This window comes from Desmodus rotundus, chromosome 7, assembly GCF_022682495.2.
Source record: "Desmodus rotundus isolate HL8 chromosome 7, HLdesRot8A.1, whole genome shotgun sequence".
NCBI classification, from domain to species: domain Eukaryota; kingdom Metazoa; phylum Chordata; class Mammalia; order Chiroptera; family Phyllostomidae; genus Desmodus; species Desmodus rotundus.
In genome coordinates this window covers 43132439-43145096 of record NC_071393.1, presented here as the reverse complement: position 1 = coordinate 43145096, position 12658 = coordinate 43132439, and positions in this window count along the sequence as shown.

The window sequence follows — 12658 nt, the reverse complement described above, 5'->3', positions numbered from 1 at the left end:
ACACAGGTTCTTTGAGTAATCCCTTCCCCTTCTTTCCACCATTATCCTCCTCCCCTCTCCCCTCTGGCCGTTTTCAGTCTGTTCCATGTTTTAAAAATAAACCTGCCACAACAAGAAAGTAACAGATGTATGGGCTATATATGAAGTGGAAGAGTTTGCCTCCCGAGTCTTCAAGAAGAAACAATTTAACTGCCTTGAACGGCTGCTGTCGTGAGGTGAGAGGCTAAAAGAAGGGATTTTACACTTTCTCCCAGGTTCTACATTCTCGCATTTGTATGAAACTACAAATATTCACACTCTGAAAAATAGAAACCTCAACTGTTAGACATAGGTTTCAATGAAATCAGAGTATGCTCTTTACAGCTATTAAAAATAAAGTTTGAAGCATGTTTGAAGGTATGGGAAAAATGTTTACAATATTTAGGATTAAATTTTAGTTATAATACTACCAAGTTTTATCCAAAATAGAGAAAACAGAAGGAAATACTTTTGTTTGTAGTGATAATATTACAAGAATTAAAAAGAACCACATATTTTCAGTTTTAAAATGTTCTATAGTAGGTAGGAATTAGTAAAACAATAAATGCTATTTTTAAACCTAAAAACTGTCTTTAATTTTTAAATATCAGAGTCTTTGGGCAAATAATCTGAACACATAAAATTTTAAAAATCTGATACCTATTAACAATGTTAATGGGAGTTTCATGTAACATAAGTAAAAATGACTTCATAAATGGAAAGTGGCCATTCTGCTATATTCAAAGGGGGATGCCCCCAAAGTGGAATTATCTTCTGGAAGGCTAGGTGAGTGTTCCAGGAACCCATCTGTGTCAGTGTACCTGCTGGCCTTTTTGTTTTGCTTGAGTGAATTCTTTTTTAAGATTTTTTCAATGAGTTTGCCCATTTCATGAGTGATTTACAAGCAGACCTGCCCACATTGTGTTTAGCGCTCAGCAGTTTTTTTACCCGAAATGGCATGACCTCCTTGCCCCACCCTCCCTATTCACCTGACACATTTGCCAGTGTGGAAGAGGTGAAACAGAAAGTGGCAGAAGTACTAAAAGCCATCAAAACTGATGAGTTTAAAAGCTGTTTGAACAGTGGAAATATATCTCCATTGGTGTAGTGCATCGAAGACAGAGCACTCTGAAGGTGACTTGAAATTAAAACATGTAAGAATAAATACACATTTTTTTATAAATAAATCCCAGAGTTTTTTAGGTCCCCCTTCATAATGTTAATTTCAATTTTAAAGAAATTTCATCAGCACTATTACATGACAATATATAGTAGACAATGGTGTTCTGGGTTTTTTTGTCTCTATAGATTTGCCTTTTCTAGATATTTGATCTAAGAAGACTCCTATAAAATGTAGTCTTTTTATTTGGCACCTTTGGATGGGCTTTTTGTTGCCCATACTACAGCATTTATCAGTCCAGTCAAACCTCGGTTCTCAAACATCTCCCGTCTAGAATAATTCGGTGCTTGATCAAATTGTTCTTGGACAAAATATCTCACTGTTTGAACAAAACTTGACTTCTCCACCCGACAAGCCTTTCATGCTGACACAGTATTCCTAATGAGAAAAAAAACCCATTTGGTTTCGAACAAATTGCATCTCGAATAGCCTTCTAGAACAAATTAAGTTCCAGAACCCAGGTTCACTGTATTTTGTACTTTATAGTGCTGAATAGATTTTATTCTGCTTATCCATTTACCAGCTGATGGACGTTTAGATTGTTTCCAGTTCGGGACTATTATGAATGATGCTGCTGTGAACATTCTTGTGTTTGTATGAACACGGTTTTCATTCTCTTGGATGGACTTCTAAGAGTGAAATTATGTGATAAGTGTATTGTTTCTTACATTCCATAATACGGCTATACTAATTTTCAAAGTGGCTGTACCACTTAACATTACTAACATTTTACAATCCTACTCAGCAGTGAACTGGGGTTCCAGTTTCTCTGTACCCTCTTTAACACTTGGTATTGTCTTTCCGATTACAACTGTTATTTATTATGGTTGTGTTGTGATATTTTATTGTGGTTTTATTTGTATTTCTCTTATGGGTAATAGTGATGAGCATCTCTTCGTGTGCTTGCTAGCCATTCATATATCTTCTTTTGGTGAAATGTCTATTCAAATCATTTGCCCATTTAAAAAGTTGGGTTTGTTTCTTTATTCTTGAGTTGTAATAGGTCTTTATAAAATTTTGATAAAAGTTCTTGAGCAAATATATAACTTGTGAATGTTTTTTCCCAGCATTTGGCTTATATTTTTTTCTCTTTTTTTTTTGAAAAGGAAAAAATAAGTTGTGTTTATTTTTAATTTTTAATTTTTATTTTTTATTGTTGTCAAGTACAGTTGCCTCCATTTTCACCCCACCTTGGCCCCCTGCCCCATCTATCCCCACCTCCCACTCTCAGATCTACCCCCTTTGGCTTTGTACATGGGTCCTTCATATATGTTTCTTGATGGACCTTCCCCCTATTTCCCCCCATTATCCCTCTACCCCCTCCCCTCTGATTACTGTCAGTTTGTTCTTTAATTCAATTTTTGTGGTTATATATTGCTTGCTTGTTTGTTTTGTTGATTAGGTTCCACTTAGAGGTGATATCATACGGTATTTGTCTTTTACCACCTGGCTTATTCCACTTAGCATAATGCTCTCCAGTTCCATCCATGCTGTCGCAAAGAATAGGAGCTCCTTCTTTCTTTCTGCTGCATAGTATTCCATCATGTAAATGTACCATAGTATATTTTCTTTTCTTAATGGATTCTTTTGAAGCACAGATGTTTTAATTTAAAGACTTACATATAAGTCATGGCACCATAAAAGTTCTAGAGGAGAACATAGGCAGAGATATCTCAGATATTCCATGGAGCAATATTTTCACCATATCCCCTAGGGCAAGGGACATAAAGGAAAGAATAAACAAATGGGATCTCATCAAAATAAGCTTCTGTACAGCTAAAGAAAACAGCACTAAAATGAAAAAAGAACCAACTGTATGGGAAAACATTTGCCAATGATACCTCAGACAAGGGCCTGATCTCCAAAATATATAGAGAACTCACATGACTCCACTCCAGGAAGACAAAAAACCCAATTAAAAAATGGGCAAAGGATTTAAACAGACACTTCTCCAAGGAGGACATACAAAGGGCCCAGAGACATATGAAAAGATGTTCAGCATCACTAGCCATCAGAGAGATGCAAATGAAAACCACAATGAGACACCACTTTATAGCAATGAGAATAGCCATCATAAAGAAATCAACAAACGAGTGTTGTAGAGGATGTGGAGAAAAGGGAACCCTAGTGCACTGTTGATGGGAATGCAGACTGGTGCAGCCACTATGGAAAACAGTATGGAATTTCCTCAGAAAACTAAAAATGGAACTGTCTTTTGACCCAACAATTCCACTTCTGGGGTTATACCCTAAGAACTCTGAAACACCAATTCAAAAGAATCTATGCACCCCAATGTTCATAGCAGTGTTATTTTCAATAGCTAAGTGATGGAAGCAATCAGTAAATGAATAGATCAAAAAACTATGGTACATTTACATGATGGAATACTATGCAGCAGAAAGAAAGAAGGAGCTCCTATTCTTTGCGACAGCATGGATGGAACTGGAGAGCATTACGCTAAGTGAAATAAGCCAGGTGGTGAAAAACAAATACCGTATGATATCACCTCTAAGTGGAACCTAATCAACAAAACAAACAAGCAAGCAAAGTATAATCAAAGACATTGAAATTAAGAACAAACTGACAGTAACCACAGGGGAGGTAGACAAGGGGGAAGGGTTTTTAGGAACTTGTATAAAGAACACATGGATAAAACCAGAGCAGGGTAGGATCGAGGGTGGGAAGTGGGGAATGGCTGGGGTGGGGGGGCAGTGGGGGTGGAATATGGAGACAACTGTACTTGAAAAACAATAAAAACTAAAAGCTAATCTATCAATTTTTCTTTTAGGAGTTGTACTTCTGGTGTCTTATCTAAGAACTTCTTCTCAGCCAAAGTTCACAAAGCTTTTCTCCTGTGTGTTTCTTTCTGTTTTAGGTTTCTAATTTAATTCTGTTGTTTTACATATATTCTTTTTATAAGGTTAATCCTTTTCAATTAATTGAGACTTGTTTTATTACCTAACATATCTTCCATCCTAAATAATAAATAAACAAATAATATTTATTATTTAATAAATATTAAATAATAATAATATAACAATAATTTGATTATATAAACATGGACACATGGATGTGCCCTTTATAACAATGTGCATCCTGCAGTTGAGATGAAGACACAATAGTTCATAGTGTGCAAGTTTTGTATATATTTGTAATGTTCTCACTACTTGTCATTAATTATTGAAATCTCAAACTCAAATTATTGAATTTTCTTTTAGTTTTTGCCATCTTTTAAGTCTCTTATAAGGTGAATATACTCTTATGGTTGTCATATTTTTCTGATGTGTTGACTCATGTTATTATGAAATGCTCCTCTAATAGTAATTTTTGCTATACATCCTACTTTGTCTTACATTACTGTAGCCACTCCATGTTTCTTATACTTTTCTCGTATTTGTTATACTTTGCATAGTACATTTTTTCTTCCTTTTAACTTCAACTTACTTGTATCTTAAATCTAAAGTACTTATTTCTCTTATATGCTGTGTGGAATTGGACATTGCTTTTGTAACCCTGCATGAATACCTCTCTCTGCCTTGTCTTCGGGGTGTTTAGACCACTCACATTTCATGTCATTGATTTGTTCAGATTTACATAAGTCATTTTGCTATTTGTTTTCCTTATGTCTTTCTTTTATATTACTATGCTCCTTTTTGACTGCTCTTTTTCATGTTAAATAAACTTTCTTTTAATGTAGCATTTTTATTTAATTTTTTAACAATGTTTTTTTAGTGATTATTCTGTGGAATAGGGTACACAACTTAATTTATCACAATTTACTTCAGATTGATACTAACTTAATTCCAGTAAAATATGGAAACTTTATTCTGCCATAACTCCCCCCTTTTCACATTTCTTTGTGTTCTTATTGTCACATACATCAGTATCTATTATAAGCCTGGCATTGAAGTGTTATAATTACTGCTTTGTACAATCCTATGTTTTTTCTTGAAGTTAAGAGAAGAAATTAAAAAAATATTTCTATAGTCTTTCAAATTAACCACATATTAACTTTTGGTGCGCTTCATTTGTTCCTGTGGATTTCTACCACTCCTCCCTCCGGGTGTCACTTTTCTCCACCCGGTGAGGTTTTCATCACCTGACGATGGAGCCCTGTGTTGGTAGAACACATGAACTGTTTTGGCTGTTTTCAGAACTGCCCTGGGTCTTACTACTTTCCACTTAGTCATGTCAAGTCTCTATAGGTGTGTGTTCAGCCTGAAGGTAGACTGGGAGTGTGTGAGTAGCTGGGGCCTCTCTGGCACAGCTGTGCCTGTGCCCAGAAAAGCTTGGTCCTATAGTGCCACAAGCAGAGCCAAAGCTTACACTGGCCAAGCTTGGGGAGGGGTAAATGAGAACATCACCAAGCCAGAACAGAGCAAATTTTCACTGTTGTTACCAGAATTCCAGCAGCTTTTCAAGCATAAATGCTTCACAGATTGATGTCTCCCTTTGACTGGTTTTCTCTCTTCTTCCTCCTCCTCCCCCTTGATAAATTTTGTCCATGTTATTTATTTGTTTTCATTTATTTTTAATTTTATTAGTATTTTAAAATCATCACCAGAGGACATGCTTAAAAATTTTGGAGGGGGGGAAAGAGGGAGAGAGCGAGGAAGAGTAACACTGATTGGCTGCCTCTCCTATGTGCCCTGACCAGACCTAGACATGTACCTGGACTGGAATTGAACCTGCAACCTTTCAGTCCACAGGATGATGCTCTAATTAACTGAGCCACACCATTCAGGGCCAGGCTTAGTAATTTTTAGACAATGAAATTGCCATCATGCTCAATTCTGTACTTAGGATTTGCACCGAGGGTACTGTTTATTTTTGAGGGATAAGGGAATAATGCCTAGGGAAAGAAATCATCCAAATTAGATTTTAGTTCATCTCAGTTTGAGATTTCTATAACATTTCTATTAAATGAAGACAAACTTTGAGTTATGTCAAATCACTAACATAAGGCCAGAGCCTATCAAAGAGAGATGCTGATTATACAGAAGAGTAGCTGGGCAAGGGAAGTACCAGAACTGGAAGTACCAGTTCAGAAAGGAGTACCAGGTTAAAAATCAGGCTTATACTTCAAGTCTAGTGTCCAGGATTCAAGAAAATATGTGCAGGGGTGACTTTAGGGCAGATCAATAGTGGGAAAAAAGATTATTTGTTGAAATGAAAGTGAGATTAGTAATCGCAAATTAAATGCTGCCAGAATTCCTGGATTCATATATTGCTTACACTTGTGTGATAACATTTTAGGAGTGTTGCTCTTTATAATGAACTGCCTGCTTTACCTTTGCAGAGAATCTAAACCTTTGAAGTGATCTTATTCTAATTTAGTTTTATCTACCTCTTAGGGGTATTTTCAAGATTGCTGCTTATTTTGCAATTTAATGCTTCATTAAGCTTCTTGGGAGAATGTGTGACTCTATCGATAATGTACTAACGAGGTAATATGTTGTAGGAAAATTTCTAAAGCTTTAAGTCTAAAAGTAAAACAACATTTATTTACCCTTTGAGAAGTAAAGTGATACAAAGGCATATCTAGGAGTTAACTAGATTTATTTTTAGTTTTAAAGGTGATAATATTTTCTATCGACGTCGAAAGTTCACCTCGCAGTAGAGGTAGGCTACAGCAGTAGAGGCAATTAAAGTGAGAAGTGAGAATGCTTGGAGAAGCCTAAGGACAAACACAGTGTAGAAGCCAGGGAAGTTGAGTATCTCTAGAAGGGAGGTAAGTGTCAAATACTGCCTATGAAGGGGATGAAAACTGAGGAAAGGTGTTTGGATTTTGGTATTAGAGAGTAAGAGATAAATGTCTAACATTGAAATATGGTGTTACATTATGAACATGTGGGGGACCATATCCTAATGCCAGCTTTACAAGCAAAATCTAGATTTGAATATTTTCAAATCAATGGCTAGCACTAGAGGATGACACGTACAGACATTTTGACTTGTCACTGGGAATAAATAACACTTCAGAGAGTCGTATGGCGCCATGTGGTCCTTCCTTGGGTCTAAAAGCTTAGGCTTTTACAGTGATTAGGTGATTGGAGGAATATGTTTTGTGATGTCTATTTTTAGCTATTATATGTCACTGATTAGTTATCTACTACGATCTAACAAATTACCACAAACTTAGTGAATCAAAGCAACATGATTGACTTCTTGTTCAACTCCAACATGTAAAAACTTGGAAACTGTCCTATAATTACAAGGGAAAATTGGACAAACAAAAGAAACATTTTTGTTGGACCTGTTAGTTAGAGAACTGAATTTGTACAGTAAACTGCCACTGAGAAATTTGCAGTGACAAGTGAATCCAGAGCATCATAGCCAATGTCTGCTTACCTGGAACATATCAACAACTGAACCTAAAAACAAAAACAAAAACAAAAACAAAAACAAACTAAGCAAACAACTAGGACAGGAACAGAACCACAGAAATGCAGATCACAGGGAGGGTTATCAGCGGGGAGTGGGGAAGAATGGGGGAAAAGGCACAGGGAATAAGAAGCCTGAATAGTAGGAGAAAAAATAGTCAGGGGGAGGTTAAGAATACTATAGGAAATGGAGAAGCCAAAGAACTTATATGTACAACCTATGGACATGAACTAAGAGTGGGGGTGGGGAATGCTGGTGGGAGGGTGGAGGGGAATAAAAGATGAGAAAAAATGGGACAATTGTGATAGCATTATCAATAAAATATACTTTAAAAATAGAAAAGAAAAAATGTAGCTATAAATTGTTAGGAACACTTAAATGGTAATTTTGATGAATTACTAGAGGCTGCGTGTGAACTAGCCCAAGAGTGAGAAACTCCTGATTTTAGAACGGTTTTCAAACTTTTATAGGCCTTACTTCCAGGAAGCCTACTAGATTGTCAAGGTGAAGATCTGTGAAAGACCTGTTTTTGGCTTTGCCAGGGGAGCGGAAGAGTAATCCTTGTGAAACATAACCACAGCCTTTTCCATAGGAGAAGTCAGTTCTCCAAGGGGAAATCCTTCATGAGAAGCACGTCCTAGTTCTGTAGACATAGGGCATTAATCTCATCTATCCCTCTGCTCTCCCAGTCTCCTGTGAGGAAGGGAAAGCTATATAAAAAGAAACACTTGTGAGAATCACTGGCCAGAGATACAGACCCAAGGAAAGACTGAAATTTGAATGGAAGATTATAGAATGCCTCTCAAACCAACATCTTTACATAACCAGGCCAACAGGGCTTTAGTATAATAATAGCAGAAGTTATCAATAATAACAATTTATCTGAATGAAATGAAACAGACTGTTTCTGAGGGGTAGTACTTAGGGAACCCCAAAGACAGGAGACCAAAAAACCAAAAAAAAAACCCCACAACACTACAGACCTTGAAACTTCCAGCACCTACAGCTACATGAAAAATTAAACAAAGTCCAATTATTAACTAGATTAACATAAATTCTCACATGAGAGGCCTATTTATTTCAGTTTCTGTTGTCCAATACAACATGTCTGGTTTTCGACAACAAATCTCAAGACACTCTGAAAGGCCAGAAAAAAAAAAAAAGACAGAGCAAGCCTCAGAAATCAGATTCAGATATGACACAGATGTTAGAATTAATAGACACAAAATTTTAAAATTTTAAAATTACATTAAAGATCCTTTAAAATTACATTAAAGGATCTAGTGAAAAAAATAGACAAAATGCAGGAAAGATAATATAACCAGAGAAATAGAAATTCTTATAAAATATCAGAAGGAAAATGGTATGAATAAAAATATATATAACAGAAATAAAGAATGAGTTCATAAGAAGGCTTGATACAGCAGAGGAAAGAATCAGAGAGCTTAATTATGGGTTTAGACACACATGGCAAAACTGGGAAATTTCAAAAAGGTGTAACATATGAGGTCTGTCCAGAAGGTATTTATCCATTTTTTAATGAAAAATAGACACATTTATTGAAGAAGACACAAGATACAAGAAGCATTGTACACAGGACAATGGTGCCTCAGTCCCCCTCAAAGTAGGCACCGTGGGACCTCACACAGTTCTCCCAATCACCATCAGCTGCCCCATCGTATTTTCCTAAATCTTGTGAATGGTCTGAAATCTCTTCCCTTTCAAAGGTGATTTTAGTTTTGGGAAAAACCAGAAGTTGCAGGGTGCCAAATCTGGGCCATAGGGGCTCAGTCACCTGGGTGATTTGATGTTGCACCAAAAAACCCTGCACAAGACATGATGCATGAGCTGGCATGTTGTTGTGATGAAGCTGTCAATCACCAGTTGCCCATAGCTGCGGCCTTCTGAATCATCTGAGTAGTTTCTGCAGAGGATTGTTCAAGCTTCACACAAAATTTGATGCAGATTCATTGCTCTACTTGCTCAGTCATTTTAAATGTGATGGCCACACAGTACACATGCTCACTCAACGGTGTCTACCACCCCACTGACTAGTACAGTGAAGTCATCATTGTTCACACGTGTGCATTCCAGTCCACTCTCCTTCACTGCCAGGATACGTTGATGTTGGGGAAACCATTCTGTTATATTAACCATGGTTGGACTTTTTCCAGAGATACCTTGTATTCATAATTAGTGTACCATATGGAAAGAAAGAGGGGAAAAGAAGAAGAGAAATATTTGATGTAAAATTGTTTGAGAACTTTCTAAAATTAATGACAGAAATAAAACTACCAATCCAGGAAGTTTAAAGAATGGAAAAATGAATGCATATCAACAAAACAAAATAAAATTATACCTAGGCATGTCACATTCAAACTGCAGAAAACCAAAGGCAAAGAGAAAATCTTAAAAGTAGTCAGAGGAAAATAACACTTTACCTACCAAGGAGCAAGAGTCAATAATGACATTGTTTTGCCTACCAGAAGGCACACAAGTAAGTGGAGAGTGGAGTGAAGTATTTAAAGTGATGAAAGAAAAAATATTACCTACTTGGAATTCTAAATCCACTGAAATCAGTTAAAACTGGAGGATGAAGGCTTACTCAGATTAACAAATCGGAGGGACTTCCCTCTAGCAGACCTTCCTGGAAAGAGATATTCATGGAAATTTCTGAGGGAGGAGGAAAAATGGTACAGCAAAAGCATTGATCCTAAAATAAGCATCAGAGAAAATATCAATGAAGATAAAATAAAACTGTTTTTTAACTCTTACTTGATCTAAAAGAGAACTCTTATTGAAAGCAATAGTAGTTACCATATCCTGGGTATTCAGTGCAAATGGATAAGTGAAATGAATGACAGCGGTCTCACAAAGCCTGGGCGGGAGGGATGGGAATACTTTGTACTTAAGGTACCTGCACTACAGCTGTGGGAAAATAGCATTATTTGAAATTGGACTTCTATTAGTTAAAAATGTATATTGTCAAGTCTAGGGTAGGTAACCACTAAAATAAGTTTTAGACAAATATAGTTGGTAATCTAAGAGAGCTCATTGTCAGCTCCTTAACCAATGGGCCTCCCCATACTGCAGCTTCACCAGGGTCAGCAAGAGAGAGATGCTAGAATGATGGAAGTTATAGTTGTGTGTAACATAATCACAAAATTGACATTACATCATCTTAGTTTTGTTTTTAATTTATTTTTTATTGTTACTCTATTCCAATTGTCCCAATTTTTACCCCTTTGTTTTCCTACACCCATCCTACCCCCCACTCTCACAGTCAATCCCCACACCGTTGTCCATGTCTGTACATGGGTCATCTATACATGTTATTTTGTCTAGTCCTTTCCCCTTCTTTCCACCATTATCCCCATCCGCTTCTCCTCTGGTCACTTTCAGTCTGTTTCTTGTTTCCATGGCTGTGGTTCTATTTTGTTCATTAGAGTCCTCTTATTGGTGAGGTCATATGGTGCTTATCTTTCACCAACTGGCTTTTTTCACTTAGCATAATGCTGTCCAGTTCCATCCATGCTTTTGCAAAAGGTAGGAGTTCCTTCTTTATGCTGTGTAGTATTCCATTGTGTAAACGTACCATAGTTTTTTGATCCACTCATTTACTGATGGGCACTTAGGCTGGTTCCAGCACTTGGCTATTGTAAATTGTGCTGCTATGAACGTTGGGGTTCATGGGTTCTTTTGAATTGATGTTTCAGGATTCTGAGGGTATAATCCAACCAGTGGAATTGCTGGGTGAAAAGGCAGTTCCATTTTAAGATTTTTGAGGAAATTCCATACTGTTTTCCACGTGGCTGCACCAGTCTGCATTCCCACCAACAGTGCACTAGGGTTCCCTTTTCTCCACATCCTTGCCAGCATTTGTTGTTTGTTGATTTATTAATGATGGCCATTCTGACAGGCGTAAGGTGATATCTCAATTTTATTTTATTATATTCATCAGAACTAAGTCAGAGTTTCCACCCACACTCAAAAGGAAAGGATTGCACAAAGGTATGAATACCAGGTAGGATCTTTGGGGGCCATCTTGGAGTCTCTCTGCCGTAGTCATTGTTTTTCACTTTTGAGGGGCTTTCTCTATGGTGCGACATGCCATACCAAGTTGAGAAGGAACTGCTTGATGTGTATTGACACAAGGGTGGACCCAAACCCCCCCAAATTTATTTATAAACAATTGTGTATTTATTCTTACATGTTTAAACTTCAGTTACCTTCAAAGTAAGTACTCACCATTTGATGCAATACACCTATCAAGGTATTTATTTCACTGCTCAAAAGTTTTTGAACTCGTTTATTTTGATGTCTTTCAGTGTTTCTGCTGTGTTTTTTGTGATGTTTTTGTTTGTTTGTTTTTCTTTTACCTGTTTCACATCAGCAAAACATTTCCCTTTGAGTAATTTTTTCATCTGGGGAAACAAAAATAGTTGCTCGGGACAAGATTGGGTGAATAGGGAGGGTGGGGCATAGGGGTCATGCTGTTTTTGGTCAAAACTGCTGAACATTAAGTGCGGTGTGGGCAGGTGCACTCATAAATCACCTATCATGATGGGCAAATGTGTTGAAAGAGTCTTCAAAGAAATTCACTGAAGCTGAATGCAGCCTCTCACAACACCACCAGCTGGTACACTGATACAGATGAGTTCCTAGAACACTTACCAAGTAGGGGGAGCCTGTACTACATGGGGCCCACCCTCCAGAAGATAATTCAGGTTTTTTGGGTCCCCCCTCATATTTAAACCATGTTTACTCTCTTCAATTATTTTTATTTGTTTTTCTTAACAGATTCTGTACATTTCTTTTTTCAGAGAAGAGAGACCATCTGAACTGAGTTTTCCTCCATGTTATATATACTAGTTTTTATCTTTATCTTTCTTTGCTTTGGCTTACATGGAAAGAAATAGCACTTTCTTTTTCAAATGACATGCCTATCATCTGTCATTTTCCCTTGTATTGCCACGCTCAACTAGCTGGTCAACATGATCATTTTCCATACATAAAATTTTCTCTACTTTCCAGATATTCTCCTCTTATTCACTTTATTTTTGTTTGTTTGTTTTT